Source organism: Cryptotermes secundus, unplaced genomic scaffold (assembly GCF_002891405.2).
Source record: "Cryptotermes secundus unplaced genomic scaffold, Csec_1.0 scaffold15, whole genome shotgun sequence".
In the NCBI taxonomy this organism is placed as follows: domain Eukaryota; kingdom Metazoa; phylum Arthropoda; class Insecta; order Blattodea; family Kalotermitidae; genus Cryptotermes; species Cryptotermes secundus.
In genome coordinates, this window is record NW_019721514.1 from 993086 (window position 1) to 1013106 (window position 20021).

Here is a 20021-nt window from a genome sequence, read left to right on the forward strand (position 1 = left end):
CCTGTTCGCATTCAGAATTAATCCTGAAATTGTGAATCTTAATAGACAGTCGGTAGGATTCCTTGGACGGAGGATCAGCTCCACACAGAGCCGCTTCCTACAAACAGGACAACACAAACAGAATAAACGGAGACAGTACATGCCTCGAGTGGGACTCGAACCCACGACTCCAGTGCTCTAGCGGGCGAAGACAGTTGATGCCTTACACCGCGCGGCCAACGTCATCGGCTACTATCATTTTTTCATATGGTTTATTTATTTACTTACTTATTTTCTTCGTCCCTCCTCCTCCCTTGTTCATATACTTTCTGTCATGCCCATTCTCTCTCCGGTACTTCACACCTTGTGTTCTTATTTCGCTGCCAAATATACCCTGTGGTTTCTTCAGCATGTTAAAAAGAGTTGATAAATAGATTCCGTACACAACTGTTATTAGCTCTTTGTGGTGGATGCTAATTTTTATACATATTTGTGAAGCAGAAAATCGATAATATAAATAATTATAAATCCATTTCGTACCGCGCAGAAAACATCGCTTCTTCTGTAGAAGGATCTACAGGTTGGGAACATAGTCCAGTGTTTTCACACCGCGACATGGATTTCATTCTGAACATCTGTTGGTTACGTAAATGAAAGGAGATTTGCTGAACTGTGGGAAACATTGAGTTACACATAACCATTGTATTTTGTGGAAAACTGAATAGCTTACGGTGCCTGAGGAAGATGGGCAACCTTAAGACCAGGTATACAATACAGCCTGGCTTGGCTTGGCTAAGAGACCCTACCCACAAAAACATGCCGCAGACAAACAGACGTTTTGCACCGCGGGCGCCTTTGATGCCTCTCCTACCTTCCCCTCATCCGCCGCATATCTTCCTCCATTCCTGTAGGCTTCTGATGATGGTCTTCCAACCGGTTCTTACCCCGTGGTTCGTGAGACGGTGAAACTGTACTGTGCTTGAAGGCCCCTTATTGTTTCTAACTAACGGAATAGGGCAGTCCTACTTGAGAAGCTGATATTACCTCGGCTAGTCAAGAAAATCGCAGCATTGAAGGCGCTCTAAACCCATGGATTATTTAACGGCTCTTTGAATGTCGAATAACAGAGCGTCGGATGGTAATATGGGCAATTAATTGGAAGTACAGCAAACCCTTGCTAATCCGGATTAATTGGTAGGGACATATCATCCGGATTAAGCGATAATCCTGATTAGTGAAGCAAAAGGTAGCCCTAGAAGACAAAAAGAAACTTCGAACACATATAAACGTAAAATTTAATGATGTAAGCAGTTCTGATGAAAATAAAGAAATATCACCGTAGAACCCTTATTAGAAACTATAGAAGACAGTACATTTATTCATCGATAGAAGACTTAAAATTTGTACTTGTTTTTTAACGTAATAATGTAGGTTTGAAGAAACTCAAGTTTTGTCTGAATAGACAAGTGATTCATCTGCCTTCCTGAATGCCACGTGTTTTTCGAAATATGCACTACTCTGTGAACGGATTTTTTCATTTATGATATTTCGATCCCGATTCACTGTAACCGGATTAGCTAGGATTTGCTGTAGCTCTGGTCTAATCGAGTTACTGTCCTGGAATTTGCCTAGAAGGTAGGAATAAAACCATGGAAAACGTTAAAATAGATGGTGTCCAAGCCGAGGTTCGAACTGAACACCTCCCCAATACACGTTTAGAATTGTAAGAAACTCCATAAATGTAACTGAATTAAGACAACTGGAAAACGTTCATTAAAACTATATGTAAACGAGATAACATATTCTAGTAGCCTGAGCTTAATATGTAACTTTCGGTGCTAGGCCGCGCCGAACGTTGAGGGTCTTCCATCGTTTCGACCAACTTTGCAGTTGTCGTCGTCAGGATTAATGACTTTGGGAAGGGGTTTGGCATCTCTTAAGGCGCGTCCACATTACTCGTGCTCGTGTGACTTGCGAATAATGCGGATGATATGACGAGTCACGAGACAAGCAAATTTTAAATTTGTAATTTAAAAACTATAGCCATAAAATACGACTACAGCCTATACACACTACGAGTAAATATACGGATCCTCACGCGCCGAAGCCTGGCGAGCAAGTGAAGTAGTGTGGACGAAGATTTACGGGCACAAGTAAAAGCCAGACGAGTCTCCCGACGAGCACGAGTATTGTGGACCCGCCTTTATATAGCTCTCGCATTAGGCACTGTGTCCGAGTTGAATTCATGATTGGATGAACATAGGAGTGGGATGCTAACCAGTAGGGAGCGACCATGTAATCAGTGAAATAGGTGATGGAAAAAATGTTCATACATTGTAACTCGTGGAGTCTAAATAGCTCAGTCGGTATAGCGATGTGCTACGAGCTTGGCAGCGGGAGTTCGATTCCCGGCAGGGGCAAGGTTTTTATCTCCACAGCGTCCATACTGGCTCTGGGTCCCACCCAGCCTCCTCTCCAAAGGGTGCGGGCTATTTCCCGGGGGGTAAACGACCAGGGCTTGAAGCTGACGACCTCCATTTAGTGCCGAGGTCCAGAATGGTGAACATATATACTTCCATTACCCCCAATGTCTTCCTAGACTAGTACTTAATTAAGCCCAGGGACAACTTTACTTTTTTTACAGTACACCCCCTATTTGAGGTTGTGGGACAGTCATAGTATAAAACTAGACACCTCTTCCGGTTTCGATGACGTCCAGCCTTAGTTCGTCGTTGGTTGGTTGTCGAGCTGCTGTTCTCCAATCGCCGTCCCCTTAGGGCTGCTCGTCTCGAGCATGCATTTGGAAATTAATGGGGAAGGGGACACATATAGTAAGGATATCTCATAATCCTAAGAAGAGTATTATTTTTTTTATTATTATTATTATTATTATTATTATTGGAGGGGGTGGGTTTCCCCATGCACCGCGACTAATAGTCTATTGTACGTCCTTTGATATTCTACCAGTCGCCATACCCTGCCGGTACTGGTGCTCGCTATCAGCCCCTTTCAGCCAGCGAGGCTGGTAGTGGTTCCCGATACTTCCCCATCTACCGGAGGCATTGGAAACTACTTGGGCGGGAAACTTTGCCTAATTTTGCTCAGAGGTCTCCTAGAGACATGGGGATCTTTTACGTGCCGTAAATCTACGACACGGGACCCACGGCTTAAAGTCCCTCCCGGAGGACTTGTTCCCTGAATTTTTCCGCCCTTAAAAATTCCACGAGTTGGGAACGTTACCCCTAGACTACGGAGGCCGCTTTAAAAAGAGTAAGTAAATGTATCCTTTTAACAGGCTCTTGAGGATTGTGAGACGTCGAGGCTCTCACATTTTCTAGGCTGTCGGATCACAAATGGCTGCGAGTTTGTCAGCCTCACGGGCCGGCCGCCCCTTACCCCCACAGGAAGATTCATGGTACTTATTTCTGTTATGCTACTAAAAGTCAGGCCACCTGTTCTCTAGTTGTTAGGTGACACTGCTTAGAAATCCCATATGTTTCATTTTCTCGAAAACCGTAAGGCTAACGGAAAAGTTTATTCGCCGTAGAACGTGTTTAAGTTTGCTCTACAGCTTTTGTTTGGAACACTTTTGCTCCTATAAATGTTTTGTGAGCTAAACTCGAGATGACAGTAAAGACACGTAACGTATCGTTTGGACTGCTCGTTATTATCAAAATTTTTCCAAAATTGTACTGTATCGACAGACTTTGGTTAAGACTCCCCAATACCAAATTTAATTACTCATATGTTGGATTTTATGTTCTCACAGCAGTGACTATGAACCAATACTATCGCCTAGAATGTGACGCCATGCACTCTGGTAAAAATTTAGAGACGTCGGAGGATCGTACTGCATCCATCTTGGCTGTCAAATAGTAAGGCAGAGCTGACAGTCTGGTTGCTGTTGTTATTTTGCTTGCTACTTGCTTGGCGCACTCTTCAACTCCGAAGGTGGAGGCAGTACGTTCCTCCGAAACGTCGCTTAACTTATCACAGACTGTACGGTATGGTAACACAGAAGGTGGTACTCATAATGAAAATATTTTGAGTAGTTCTCACTGATCTACGGGCACAGTTTGCAACTTCCCGGCAGTAATGTTCCCGTGAGGGGGAGGGGGTCGAACGTGGAAAATTTTGGAATGCTTTCTGTGTCTGTAGAAGCCAGAAACGACGACACTTAGCTACGGAGATGAACACACTTGCCAGCTAATGGATATCTTGTGTCCGTATCTCGAAAAGGAAAGCCGACACAGAAGTACGGACATTGATAGATTTTATGGTACATGTGTACACCCTTTATCAAGTAATTTCCCCCCCCCCATTTTTTTTTCAGTTCATTTCGAACAAACGAAACAAACCTAACTTGCAAAGGCTAGACCAGGTATGCTTGCCGCCTGATTCTCGCCTGCTGTATACATAGATACCATTTCAGCATTGAAATGTCACATTCCATAAGATAATACTCTTGAACATGTATATTTTTGTTAGGTTTAAGTTTCTTACAGGAGCCGGGATAGCTCAGTCGGTATAGCGACTGGCTACGGGCTGGACGACCGGTAGGGTCAAGAATTCTCAGTTCTCCGCGTCGTTCAGATCTTCTCTGAGGTCCACCCAACCTCCTATCCAATCGGTACAGGGGGCTCTTTCCCCGGGGGTAAAACGGCCGAGGCGTCAAGCTAACCATTCACCTCCAGCTAGTGCTGAGCGTAGTATGATGGGAAGAATGTGACTGATGTATTTGAAAGAAGTGGTCGTGGCCTAATCGAAGTACTGCTTGAAATGACTGGAGAAAACCACGAATAACCTCATTTAGGATAGTTGGTGTCCCGGCCGAGATACGAACTGAGCACCTCCGAAATGCAGGTCATGCTAACCAGCTGAATTATATGACTTAGCGTTTAGATGGAGTTGGTCAGTTTCACAATACGGTAACTTCACCGTAAGGTAAAAAAGAAGGTAAAGCTATCCCTGTAACAGTCCGTGGAGAACTGTAAGGTTGTGAGACGTCGAAGCTTCCCGCATTTTCTATACAACCCGGCTCTCTCAGATGGCGGATGAGGTTGTCGGCCTTACGCGCCGCCCTCCCTTAACTCTCAGGAAGATTCCTGGTACTCATTTCTGTTGAGGCTGAGTCGACCCCAGGGCCATAATGCGGCTGGAGGTCAATCGAAAAACCCAGTGAACTCGTCGGGAAGCGAACCCGCGATCTTCCGGCTTGTGGCATAGTGCCAAGCAACAACTTTACGTGGCGTACCGTTTGGATATGAGGTGGGCTCTATAGTCTGTCTGAAGACTGAAGCCCGAAACCAGTAAATATAATTTTCCCTGGCAGGAATCGAACCGCGGCCGCCTAGCCGCTGACCAGCCATGAGCTGCTTCGGCTGAGTTTTGGGTCCCATAGTTGAAAGTGCTTTGTTGGTGAGGCAGCCGTTGGGGCAATATTAGTCCGTATTAGCGCACAGTTTTTACTTCCTGGCTCTTCAGAGTTCTGTTCAGATGATAGCAGGTTTGGCGCTGCCTGGTGCCACATTTACACCTGAAGTCTCTTATCGGTGAGAAGTGGTTCCAGCCACCCCTCATTCCTCCGGTAACACCTCTTAGACTTACATTTTTTGTTTTACATTTCTGTCATTCGTAGTTTTGGAGGAATCTGTGTATACAATGAAGAACGTAAAAATGTGCAGCGTACACTTAACAGACGCGTTTTCTTTTTCCTTTGCACTACAGCCCCAGTGGGCCTAGGCCTACCTCCATGAACTCCGTTCACTTCGGTTTTTCTAGATCTTACACATTCGGTAGGACTCCTTGGGCGGGTGATTAGCTCGTCTTAAGGCCTCTACCTGTAGACAAACACAGAAAAACGCACACAAACATCCATGCCCTGAGTGGGATTCGAACCCACGATCCCGGCTTCCGAGCGAGCGAAGACAGTGCATGCCTTAGACCGCTCGGCTACCGTGACCCGTTTAACAGACGCGTTAGGTGTACGGAATTATAATGACATGTTAGGATCCTCCTCAAGTATTTGTAAGTCAAAATGTTCAAAGAATTTAAAGTTTAAAAGATTCTGTGTACGCTTGTGTAAGTAAAAGTAAGAGTAAAGGTATCCCTGTAACAGGCCGTGGAGGCCCATAGGATTGTGAGATGTTGAGCTTCCCACATTTTCTAGACACTCGACTCATAAATGGCGGCAAGGTTGTCAAGCCTACGCGCCGGCCGCCCTTTACCTCAAAGAATATTCCTGGTACTCATTTCTCTTAGAGGCTGAGTCGACCCCAGGGCTGTAGTGCGGCTGGAAGGATTAGGTCAATTGAAAAGAAAATCCAGTGACCTCGTCGGGACTTGAACACGCGACCTTGCGGCTTGTAGCATAGTGCGTCAACCAGCTACGCTACCGCGTGCCCCCATACTCTTGTGTACACTTATGTTTTGATAATACGTATATTTATATGCACTTAGACCTTTAAAGTAACTTGGGAACATACTTCTCGTAATTATTGTCTAGAAAAACAAACGCTGGTAGTCTTCGCGTGTGTTCGGAAAATCATCGTTGATTTTTCGGCAGTCTCGTTCGTGCTCGAGAAACCATAGTTAATTGTTTGGTATCTTCATGTGTATTCGGAAAACCTTTCTTGATTTTACGGTAATCTTCAGCCATTGATTGATTGTTAATATTTCATCATGTTTGCGAAACCTTGGTGGAGGCGGGATAACACAGTCGCTATAGCGACTGGCTATGGGTTGGACGGCCGTGAGATCAGAGTTCCAGTCCCGGTAGAGGTAGGATCTTACTCTTCGTGTCGTCCCGACAGGTTGTGGGACCCACCCAGCTTCCTATCCAATGGGTACCGGGGGCTCTTTCCCTAGGGGTAAAGCTGCCGAGGTCAAGCAGACGTGGATCTATACATCCGTCCCCCCATACGTCTTCATGGCGTCGTGCTTAATTAAGTACAGGGACAACTTTACCTTATACGCTCGAGAAGCGCACAGAAACACTTCGTGTAAATGTCCGTTATTTTGTCAGATTTTAACGAAAATTGAATGTGGCTTTAGTAAAATTCTCCAGTATTAAATTTCATAAAAATCCGTACTTGCGTTCTCGAATTGTTTCGTTCATAGAAAGGGAGATATTTGAATAGGCGCTCTGCAGGTTTGCTTACACGAGTAGAAAGTGAACGCAGGTTTTTTTTAATTGTCCAGAGATCACCTGGGGTAGGGATTTAAATTTGGTGTGCTAAGAGTCACGGTCACGGTAGCCGAGCGGTCTAAGGCGTGCACTGTCTTCGCTCGCTCGGAAGCTGGGATCGTGGGTTCGAATCCCACTCAGGGCATGGATGTTTGTGTGCGTTTTTCTGTGTTTGTGTACAGGTAGAGGCCTTGCGACGAGCTGATCACCCGCCCAAGGAGTCCTACCGAATGTGTAAGATCTAGAAAAACCGAAAGTGATCAGAGAAGTTCATGGAGGTAGGCCTAGGCCCACTGGGGCTGTGGTGCCGAGGAAAAAAAAAGAGTTAATGAGATATTAACTGTTTTGTATTTTTAGAAAGTTCTTCAGGTTTTAGCGTGTAAATGGTTTTAAAGGCAACACATGCGGCACCCATTTTTTGATGCTTGAGGTTCTCACGGCCGTGTGAAGATTACGGTCCTCTTGAATGTGGTAACCTGCAGATTGGTAGCTGGGTGCTAACGTTTTTTGGGGAACCTACTCCCTATATTTTCAACGTAGGAAATTATCCAGAAGATCGGTAAATATTCTGCACTGAAGAAGGACATGGCTCATTTGTTCGAGTCGTTGGTAACCATCTGCCACTGAGTATTCCGGTTAATTTTTTGCCCTGAAGGTGGTGCAGCAGTTTCCATCGAAAAGTTGGGGCTGTCTTACCAGACTCCGTGGCGTCGCGTCGTAGAAAATCTTAATCTTCGTACTCGATTCGTTTATGAGAATGCGTATTAAACCAGATCTCCTTTGTTCGCGGTTCAAAATTATCGAGAAGATAATACGCAGTGTTTTCTGTCGGTAATCATAAAAAGACATAGGCAAAGTTGTTCCTTTGCTTAATTATTTAAGCACCACGGCATTAAGACGTATGAGGGGAGTGGAGGTATAGTTCCACCATTCACGTACTCGGCACTAACTGGAGGTGAGTGGTCAGCTTTGCTTTACCCCCAGGGGAAAGAGCCTTCAGTGCCCATTGGATATGAGGCTGGGTGGACCCCAGAGCCGGTCTAGACTCTGTGCAGTAGAGAAAAGTCCCTTGCCCCTGCCGGAAATCGAACCCAACTGTCCAATCCGTAGCCTAATCGGTATACTGACTGAGCTATTCCGGCTCCCACGCTAACCATACTTCTCGCTATTCCGGCTGGAGACGTAAGGTAACAGCAGACGTCTTAAGGCGCGTCCACATTACTCGTGCTCGTGCTCGCCAGGCTTGTTCTCGTCGAGAGACTCGTCTGGCTTTTACTTGTGCTCGTAAATCTTCGTCCACACTACTTCAGTTGCTCGCCAGGCTTCGGCGCATGAGGATCCGTAGTGTGTATAGTCTGTAGTCGTATTTTAATTTATTGGCTGTAGTTTTTAAATTTAAATTTTAAAATTTGCTTTTCTCGTGACTTGTCATATCGTCCACATTACTCGCGAGCATAGCGAGTCACACGAGCACGAGTAATGTGGACGCGCCTTTAGGAGAAAGAATTGTTAAACTGTTGTCACGCGGCGCCAGTCTTCAGTAGCGTATAACCTGTGATCACCAGTGCCAGGTGGTCCCTCAGTCAGTGCTAGCGGGCCTCCATCCCCTACGTGAGGAAGCTGAGTACAGTTAAGGCCCAAATGGGAGCACCAGTCTAAATGTTATTTACCGTCTGTTATTGCCCCATAAGTTTCGTAACAAAGGCTAAGCAAATTTACTGACAGGACCAAATGCGGATAAAGCCGGGCTGCTTATCTCTATTTGTATCCCTACTTCGGAATGGTAGAATAGCCGGGATAGCGACTGGCTACGGGCTAGACGACCGAGGGATCGGAGTTCGAATCCCGGCATGGTCAAGAATTTTCTCTTTTTCGCGCCGTCCAGACCGGCTCTGGGTCCCTCCCAGCCTCCTATCCAGTGGGTACCAGAAGCTCTTTCCCCGGGGGTAAAGCGGCCGGGGCGTGAAGCTGACGACTTACTTCCAGCTAATGCCAAAGTAAAAAAAATGTTGATCTATACGTCTGCTCCCCCACACGCTTTCATGGCGTAGAGTTTAATTACCTTTTTTTAATTGCCAGTGGAGTGGGATTAAGTCCCTTGTACTGCGGCCACTTCTGGCCTATTGTACCAGCCCCAGGTGATAGGTGATGGTGATTGTGGAGCAATTGGTGGAATGAAGATTGGCAGGGGAAACCGAAGTACTCGGAGAAACCCTGCCCCAACGCCACTTTGTCCGCCACAAATCCCACTTGACCAGACCCGGGATCGAACCCGGGCCGCCGCGGTGGGAAGTCAGCGACTAACCGCTTGAGCTATGGCGCGGCCTTAATTACCTTACTTTACCTGTTTTACCCTACTTTGGAATGACAGGGGAAACCACAGCTTACTCCTGTCCACCTTCGTTCGGGTAAAAAGTACAATACAACCGAATCGATAAACAAAATTGGAACCTCCACTCCTCTATACGTCTTCATGACCTAGTGCTTAACAAGCACAGGGATAACTTTACCTTACCTTTACCCGTTGTGTAATAAAAAATAATAACATACTGGCAACAACAACGCAACGTTCAACGTTCGTAAGAAAATTCTTGGATTACAACTGTAAGTATGGTCAAGGCGTAGTTTCTGTAAGCGTGGACAGCAAATATGGACCAATGTCAAAAAGAAAATACGGTACATGGGTATTAACGGAAGTGACTCTAAAATATACCGCCATGGTGCCCACCACGTTAGCGCTGCCATGTTTAGAAGTTCATAAAAACAAAACTGGTATCTTAACTTTTATAGATATTTGTTTTGAATGCTAAGTCAAGTGCCTGATAATTTCACAATTGAACTAAAAGCCTAACCTGTAGACTTGCTAGAGGCAGAATCTAAGTTTAGGCTTTGGGTCATTTTCTAACAACTGAACTAAAAGTTGGTAGCATTGACGTGGCTGACAACGTGGAGGTAACTTTTAAAGTTACTTGTTTGATCCGCTGTTTCGAAAATACAGCTAAATATAAATTTGTCCATCTAGTTAAGCACTACGCCGTGGAGGCGTATGGGGAAGTGGATGAATAGATCCACATTTTCTTGACCTCGGCACTAGCTGGAGGTTAGTGGTTAGCTTCACGCCCCTGCCTCTTTTCCCCTGGGGAAATAGCCACCGGTACCCATTGGATAGCAAGTTTGGCTCTGGGGTCCACCCGTCTGGACGATGTGGAGAAGTGAAAATTCTTGACCCTAGCGGGACTCGAACTCTGACCCCTCGGTCGCCCAACCAGTAGCTAGTCTCTATCCCGACGAAACATTTTTGGCCGAAAATCAGTTTTGAAACAAATCAACCGAACAAAATTTGGAAAGCACCATTCATCTGTTGGTACGAATTTAGCCGAACCCACCCCATCCGACTTCCTTATGTTTTTTCTTTAAAATTCAAACCAGGAATAACTGTAAACGCTCGATGCGGTAGTACTGGAAGATCCACAGCGGAAAGAGATGAGCAGAATGGCGAACTTCCGGTTGGGGGGAGGTGGGGGGGTATATGGGATGGCAAGGTTCCGGCACTTTTGGAAAGATATAACTGCTGAACCGGCGGCAGGGCCCAACTGGGCTGCGAGCAGGAGGACCGAGGAATCGAGGTTTGATTTCCTACACAGCTTCCGGACCGCCTTCGGGGCCCACTCTTTTATCCGGTGGCTACAGAGGACTCTTTCTCCGTGGATAAATTGGGCGGGACGTGGAGGTGAGCGCTTACCTCTCTCTAGTTCAAGAATGTGTGGAACCGTACCTCCGTCTTCCATCCATCTTCATCGTGTGACAGGGACAAAATTAAGTTCCACTGGCTCCTAGGGACTCTCAGCCTCCTAATCATTTGGTACTGGAGGTTGTGTCCCTGGGGTGTAAACCTGACCAGTCGTGTCACAATGCCGAGGTTATGAAAGTGTGGAGTAACATCTCAACTCCCCCGTACTTCTTTGCTCTGCGTCGACATTGTCAGCGCGGTAGTTGAGAGCACGATAATATCCGTAATACCCACCATATTAGTAGGCTGGACTCACCTCCAACTAGTGCCGAGGTCAGGAAATCGTGGATCTATACATCCACTCCACCATACACCTTCATGGCGTAGTACTTAATTAGTGAAGCACAGGGTCAACGTTACCTGCGACCCTCCGAAACATCGATTTCCACTTTACAGACTGTACGGTGCCACATCCGGGAAGATCGCAATATGATTATGAAGTTTGAGGTTCTTACGGGAGTTAGTAAAAAGAAGATAAAGTTGTCCCTTTACGTAAATAGTTGAGCATTACTCCATGGAGACATACGGGGGAGTGGAGGTATGGCGCCACCGTTCTTGTCCTTGGCACTAGTTGGGAGGTCAGCCCCTGCCGCTTTACACCTGGGGAAATAGCCCCCGGAACCCATTGGATAGGAGGTTCGGTGGGCGTCGGAGCCGGTCTAGACGCCGTGAAGTAGAAAAAATGTCTTGACTCTGTCGGGGATCGGACTCCGGCTATTCAGTCCGTAGCCCGTTTCTGTACCGACTGAGTTATCCAGGTTAGTGCCTTCCGGACGGTTGTAATCTCGTCACAGTGGGAACGGTGGGCAATAAAAGCGCGTAGAGGAAAGTGTTTCATTGGTTATAAAGCGCCACCCGTCTGCAGAATGGTTTGAGGATCATTTGGTCAGCATTGGGACTTGTCGAGTTCTTGCACATCTGAGGAACTCAAATCCTAGAAAGATCCCAACACCGTTTCATTCAGGCGAATTCTAGCCTTATTGCGATTGAGGAAAATTGCTGTAAGTAATGTTACATTGTTTTCAACGATATATTCTTCTGATATAGCGTTTTTGGCGTAACACTCAGATTAGGCATATAATAATCGGAGAGGTGAAAGCTTTGAAATTACAGGAAACCCTCGCTAATTCGGAGTCATTTTTTTTTGTGGGGGGGTATCCGGATTAAGTGGCAGAAATGGTAACCCTAAAAAAAAAAAGAACATAAATAAATGGAAAATGTAATGACAAAAGTACTGCTGATGAAAATAAATAAAAATAGTCGCTGTAAAGCCGTTATTTAAAATCTGTAAGAAGACAGTACATTTATTCATCGGTAGAAGACTCAGAATTTGTGCTTATTTTTGAACGTGTAATAATGCAAGTTTGCAGAAACAGTTAAGTTTTGTCTGAACAGACAAGTGACTCATCTATCTTCCTAAATTCTTCCTTCTTTTAAAAGTATGTGCTCACTTGCGAACAGCTTTTTTCATTTTAATATGTCGGTCCGGATTAGCGAAGGTTTACTGTACTCTGTTGTTAGCAACGAATTGTCTACGCGACTAATTTGGACCGCAAACGCACACGTAACCAAGTAACCACGAAATGCAGATGGCTGCAAAAAGACGTCGCACGAAAGAACACTAATGGCATACAATGCATTATTTAAAATTATTTTTAACAGACATCTGCTTGATTCTAAAGGGTTCTGACGATGGTGGATGACATACAGAATTACTAGGTTTTTGGACTTTTTCCATCGTCCGGAATTCTAGGTAATAGAGGACACGACGTTTCGTAAACTGGGCCTGTTTTCGTCTCCAGGTGAGAAAGGAAGACGACCACTCAGTTGGGCCCCTTAGAAAGAGCTAATGTCAATAACTGGACGATGTAAACTGTAAACTCCCAACTCCAAGTCACATTGCGACTGACGGTGAGTCAGTCAGTAAGTCTTGGTGTCGCGCCCCATCTGGGGCTCATGACCAGATATTTATTACTGTTTGACAGTTACGGTCTTGTGATGTGGGACGCCCTCTCTGACGAGAGGACGGGTCTGCTACTGCTCCTTGCCAGCGCGATCTTTCTCGGGTCCGAGTCCTTTGGGGCTCGCGGCCATATTTTACTGTCTCAGATTTGAGAGTTCCCCTTTCGTCGCCTCCTAAGACTCGCAAGGTCACAGATACTCAGTGTATCGTCTTATATAACCTAGAGTCGGATCTGTAGAAAACATATCACTGTTCGTACTGTTGCAGGCTTTGCCTAGGACCGGCTGTTTACTCAGCCGTTGCTAGGCAGCAAATGGTTTCTAGCTTGCACCTGGTTAGCACATGATCCACTGTTGTTGTAGACCTTACATAGCAACGGCTGTTTACTCGTCGTTGCTAAGCAATGGTACTTGAGCTGTCACTGTAACGTTTCCGGGGTAACGTCGTTACCGCCCGGCAAATAACGCGCAACAACTAGTAGAGCAAACGCTATGCAGTCATGGATCGTAAGTCAGGGAATTAGAGGGGAAGGGTGTCTCAATTCCTCACATACCTGTTGCGGAATAGCCCTAGTTACAGTTGTATCCAAGGATATACGCTGGTAAAGCGCACAGATTATGAATCTCATCGCTGTGCAAGTGTCTCCATTCTTGTTACTTTCTCCCTCTGAGTTCCAGATATTCACCTCAGCACCCTGTTCTCAGACACCCTCACGCTTTGTTCTTCCCGTACTGCTCCACATCATACAAAACAACTGGTAAAATTCGTGGCTACGGGCGTCCGAGGAAAGCCAAGCATCTCTACCCCCATCCCCAAGAACTTTTTGAAAAATCGAGCTTCAAAAAAAAGAAGTACGTTTTCCAGATGTGCATACCAAAAATTAAAGGTGTTTTTAAGCTAGTCTTATAAGCTCAATAATTGTGCTCTAGGGCAATAGAGGAGTCGGTGTGGCGACTGGGTAAGGGCTGGATGGCCGAGGGGTCGGAGTTCAATTCCGGTTGGAAGGGCAAGATTTTTCTCCTCTCCACGTCGTCCAGACCCCTTCTGGGGTCCTCCCAGCCTATGGGTACCGGAGGCTCTATCCCCGGGGTAAAGCGGCTGGAGCGCGAAGGTGACTATTCACCAGCTGGTGCAGAGGTCAAGAATACCTGGATCTGTACATTCACTCCCCCCATACATCTTCGTGGTATAGTGCTTAATTAATTAAGCGCAGACACTTTCTTTACTCTAGGGCTATCAGTAAAAATGATCTTAGCTTTAAACGTAACTATAAGTAAATTTTGTGGCTTGTACCCCCCCCCCTCCCGGACATTCGTGTCTATGACAACGCCACAGGTAAAATTAAAATTTGTTTTAGTCTTTGAATTTTTGTACAGTAGGCGGGAAGACAGATGATTATGAAATGAACGGCAGCAAACGTTTCCCGAATTTCATCTGCCTGTAATTTTCTCATATCTTTGCCATGCAGGTTGTATGTGGGTTTTGTCTGCCTGGAGCCAATAAATGTATTCTTTCCATTGTGTGGACAAGTTGGGGTCAACTTATTCAAGTAATCCCATCAGTCTCGGGGCATTAAATGTACCCGGTGGTTCATTATACTCTCGAGTCTTCGCACTTCAGTGCCACACCGACGACAAGAACCAATATTAAGCCTTCTCTTCCTCTTCATTATTATAGTTCCGTATTTGATTTTCGTATTGTAATTTTCCCTTCCATCATTTACTCCTTTGTCCTTTTACTTCTCCATCCGTTTCCCCCCCCCCACTTTTATTCTCTTAGTTTTCCTTCCTTCTCATCCTATTTCAGCGCCTCATTCTTGTTCGTTCTCTCATTCTTTTTCTACTTTTCCTTTTCGTCTCCTTATCTTACTTAATCTGATCTTCCTGCTTCTTCCTTCACTCATTATTGTCGTCATTCCTTCAGTCCAGTGTCCGGACCCTCACAGTCGTGCTTTCAGCGTTCCTGGCGGCGGGTTGGCGTATCGCTGTCGGCAGAGACCGGTCTCTCTGTGGGGCTGTCCCTGCTTTGTGGTCGGTGATGCCGCGTGTCGCCAACTGGCCTGTCAACGGCTGGAATAGATCGAATGGTGTCCTTCGTATTCAGGAGGTCTCAGGTTAAAATTTCGTTACGTAGGCCAGATGTGCTGACAGTTTTTTCGTGGTTTTCCTTAGTTTCTCCAGCCAATTGCCGGGATATTACCGCAAATTAGGCCAGAATACGGTATACCCAGGATAGCTCGGTCGGTATAGCTACGATCTTTACGACAGGCGGATCAGAGCTCGATTCCTCGCAGGGGCAGGAGAGCTTTCTATTCTCTTAGCTTCAGGACCGGCTGTGTGGCCCACCCAGCCTCCTATCCAATTAGTGCAGAGGGCTGTTTCCTCGGAGGTAAAGCGGCAAGGTCGTGAAGCTGACCACTCACCGTCTATTGGCGCTGTTAAGAACCTCTGCTCCCTCATACGTTTATTGGTGTGGTGCTTCATTAATTAAGCCCAGTGATAACCGTTTCCTTCCACCATGTATATAGGATAATGATGGGAAAGCCAGAAGGAAAGAAGCCACTAGGAAGACCAAGAAGTAAGTGGATGGATAATATTAAAATGGATCTTAGGGAGATAGAATGGGGTTGTGTGGACTGGATTGATCTGGCAGAGGATAGGGACCAGTGGAGGGCTCTTGTAAACACGGTAATGAACCTTCGAGTTCCATAAACTGCTGAGAAGTTCTTGAGTGGCTGCACAACTGGCAGCTTCTCAAGAAGTGCTTAACTCCATGAAGTAAGTAAGTTCCACTCGTAACTGCTAATCGCTACCGCTGCAGTAAGTAAACTGACTCATTATCAGGTACTGGCGGCTGTACATATTCTGCAGTGGACTTCCTTACATCTGCCCGCGAACATAATCCTGCCGTCAAAAGTATCTGTGGGACTTGTTTTATTTTCCTATTCTTCTCTTTCTTGAGGCGGGCCGAAACTAGTAATTACGCTCCGGCGGTCACGAAGGGGGGGGGATGTATAACCGACCTAGAGCCCCTCCTTGCAGTCACACCGCTCGCTCTGCCCGGCCGCACACCGTCGAAGGGGCGTCCCGTTCCGACTGGCAAATCCAACAAAACGTATCTCACACAGAATTCCTGAACATTGCAGCCGCCACCAAATGATTCTGTCCCCCATCATCATCACGGATTGAGCCATGCTTCGCCTGTTCGTCCTCTTCAAGAGTATGTTGGTTCATCCGTCTTAACTAAGGGTGATCAATGTTATTGGTTTGTATGTCATCATTTTCTTCGGGATCCGTCTGTCTTCCATTCGTAGAACGTGATGTTTCCGCTGAGATCTGGATTTTAGAATTTTATTATTTGTGTTAAAATGTTCATTTTGTTCCTAATCTTGGTATTTCTGTTTGGTCTTTCCATGTGTAGACTGCTACACTGCTCAGTGATTTCATTTCGGTAATTTCCATGTTTGCATCCCACACCCACCCCCCCTTTTTTGTTATAGTCCAAATATCGGATCCATGTGTTAAGTACACAGTGTGTCCAGGTTATGTTAGGACTGTGTTCATTAAAAATACAAGACGTGAATTATTTTCAAAATTTTACTCTTTTTATTCAAAATAGTCTCCTTCTAAATCAATACATAGCTGGAATCGATTGAAAAGTTTTCGAAAACAGTCACTGTACTCCTTTTGTGGAATCGCATTTAAAACTGCGGTAGATTCCCTTTGGATGTCCTGGATGGTGTCGTGACGGTCCTCTTTCATTGCCAACTTAACTTTTGGCAACAACCAGAAATCTGCTGGAGCCAAATCTGGCGAATACGAAGGATGATCAAGGACTGTGATCCCTTTTCTGGCTAAAAAATTGCGCACGATCTTCGATTTGTGGTGTGGGGCATTGTCGTAGAGGAGCGACCAGGAACCTTGCTCTCGATATTAAGCACGAATTCGAAGAATTCTCGCCCACAAATGATTGAGGACTCCGAGATAATCAGAATTCACTGTTTGACCTTCTGGCAGAAATTCCTTGTGAATGATTCCTTTGGAATCGAAGAAAACGGTTAGCAGTGTATTTACTCGACTCTTTTGCATGCACACTTTCTTTGGGCTCAACCACGCTTTACTCTGCCGCTTTGTGAGAAGCTCATTTTGAAAACACCATGTCTCGTCACCAGTAACAATCGATTTTGTAAATTTTGTATGACTTTGGGCCCACCGTAACATGTCTTTGCAGTGTTCCACTCTGGCATGTTTTTCATCGCCTGACAGGGCGTGCGGTACAAACCGCGCACAGACCTTCCGTTTGCCAAAATCCTCGGTCAAAATTTGATGCACAGTACTTTTTGGTATTCCCAGAATCTCCTCGATAATTCTTGCAGAAACACATCTGCCTGATGCAAGGATTTCGGTCACTTTTTTCACATTTTCTTCAGTGCGACTTGTTCTCGGCTTTGATGCACGTGGAACGTCTTTAGTGTCCTCCCTGCCGTCACAAAATACAGCATACCATCGAAAAAGTTCGAGCGACTGAAACAATCACTACCGTACACACTTTTCTGATTTCGTACGCTTCTCCGGCTGTTTTGCCTAACTTCAAACAAAATTTGATGTTGACTCTCTGTTCAAGCGGCAGAACAGTACTGTTACATTCAAGGTCTGAACACATGATGCAGCGATGATTGCGCTTTGAAATTATAGAAAGCCACAGCTGAAACTTCAAGAATCTAAACACCACAACTCGCCAACAGATGGCATTGCAGGGCAAATTAAAAAAAAAAAGTCCTAACGGATCCTGGACACACCGCTTTATGAAACTTCATCTGTGTATCTTTCATTGTCTTTTTATTCAATATTCATGCTGTACTATTTTTATTTCTAAATTTCTGTTGTAGGATTTGAGGTTCTCGCAGCGGTGGTTATGAAGAGTTCTGGGATGTAACGCCGTGACTGGTTGACTTTCAACGGACTACACGGCGTTATATCACAGAAGATAGTACTCTTAAAATCTCTGTTATTTTTTACTATAATTATATATCCCAAGTAAGTAAAACTGTTTACATGTTCAATGATGTCATAATTTATCATTATTTTAGTTCTCACAGTTATCGTTCCTTCCGTAATCATCGCCTTTGTGTTGTTTACCGTGTCCCGGCAACACGCATAGCTAACGAGATGACCTGTTTGTGCCCGGATTTCCGTAAGTCAGCAGTGCCTACTACAAAACAAAATTCCACAGGATGTGCTGCATTGTGTAGTACCTTGGATTCCCAACGGGCCTTCTTTGCAGTTTATTAACCTTACCTGTGGCCTCTGTTATGAACAGCATAAAGTGTGTAAATTACACCCTCGACACAAAGCGGTTGTTAGAGGTGGAGGGGGATAGTTTTAGTGCGCACATGTACGTGAAATTGACATCTAATTTTGCAGTCCGTCTTTGTGCAGTGAATTAAATACGGTATCGAAATTTAAGGTACATTTCAAACCGATAAACCTGGGTCATATCGCCCCTTCACAGTGAACTGTAGACCTCTTTATTCGGTACACTGACAAGGCTACAGGCTAGACGACCGAGGTTTCATTTCTGACAGGGGCAGGAGATTTTCTCTTCGCTTCTAGCGTCCAGGCCTACTTTAGGGCCCATCCAGCCTCCTGTTCACTAGGTACTGGTAGCTGTTTCCCCGGCAGTACAGCTGACCACTCCTCTCCATATATTGTCGATGTTAAGAACGGTGAAGCGATACATCCAGTGTCCTATACGTCTTGATAGCATAGTGATCACCTCCATCCATACTAAACGCAAGATACCTCTGTCAAAAACACCGACTGCTCTGGCCTGCATTTATTTGGTGTATGATGTCATATCATAAATGTGTCCTGCCTTCTGTCAGCATTAAAAGCTAACCATTCGTGTCTTTTCTACAATAGATTACACGCTATAATGAAAATATATTGTCACATAATTCAGTGACTATAGACGGAGTGTGGGTGGGTAATCGGATTTATTGAACACTTGCACTTATAACATCGCACCTGTGAGGAATCGCTGTTCGCATTGCGAAATGTCGCCTTACGAGCCCTCTCCAGGAGCGTTAACTAGGAGCGGGGACTGTCTATGGTTACCACCATTTATGAGGTAAATATGTCCCTATGCATAATTAATGAATCACTATGCCATGAAGACTTATGACATTGTGATTCATTATGCCACGAAGACTTATGGGGGAGTGGAGGTATAGCTCCATCATTCTAGACCGCGGAACTAAATAGAGGTCAGTGGTCACGGCCCGGCCGCTTTGTTCCCGCGGAAAGAGCACTCTGTACCTATCGGATAGGAGGCTGGATGGGCCCCAGAAGCGGTCTGCACGTCGTGGGGAGGAGAGAAATCTTACCCCTACCGGGACTCGAACTCCGTGCTCGTAGCCTGTCGCTATACCACCGTGTATGGAAGGGTTAGGTAAGTATCAAGTCTTCGTTGAGTTGTTGCTGTGGAGACTGTGTGCGTCAGACCTTGGTCTGTGTTTTTATGGCGAGCCTCCTCTGCTCCTTTCAGCCACACTGTTCTCTGGGCCTGTAACCGGTACTTTTCTGGATTCTGTGATATTTTAACAATTGCCTGTTATGTTTGGTTGTGACGGAACAGGTATTCCGGTGATGCATCCCGTTGAATCTCAACCGTATCAACACACGCATTCACCTTCCAAATACCTTGACCTTATCCATACTTGAGCATTCTTCCGTAAGGTAACATGTAAAGTAAGACGATTGCCCTGACGCTGTATAGTCTCGATACTGACAGCGTTGTTTTAAGAACGTAAGAGAGAAGAAGTTCTGGAAAGAACTACTCGCCTGTTTTTCGTATCACAGCAAAATTGAGTATTTGATTCAAATTGTGAGGCTGTAGTGTTGGTACAATGATAGGGATTTATTAAATTGGTTGTTGCCATGCTCTCAGGTAGTACGATATACGTACATACCAAGTTTCATGACGGTTCCTTGAGGCATTCAAGTAATATTGATAGGAGGGCCGCGGCGGCCCGGGTTCGATCCCTGGTCTGGTCAATTGGGATTTGTGGTGGACAAAGTGGCGCTGAGGCAGGTTTTCTTCGA

General features: G+C 45.5%; 1 protein-coding gene across 4 annotated transcripts in view; it reads left to right on the forward strand.

Moving 5' to 3' along the window:
- LOC111875413 (axin) overlaps positions 1-20021 on the forward strand; it is a 75297-nt gene that overhangs the window by 9443 nt on the left and 45833 nt on the right. Inside the window, exon 1 of one of the 4 annotated variants that reach the window (XM_023871647.2) lies at positions 17934-17954. The exons of the other annotated variants lie outside the window; for them this stretch is intronic. The gene's annotated coding sequence lies outside the window, so the exon portion shown is untranslated. Of the gene's footprint in view, positions 1-17933; positions 17955-20021 lie in introns of those variants that run through there. 4 annotated transcript variants of the gene reach the window in all.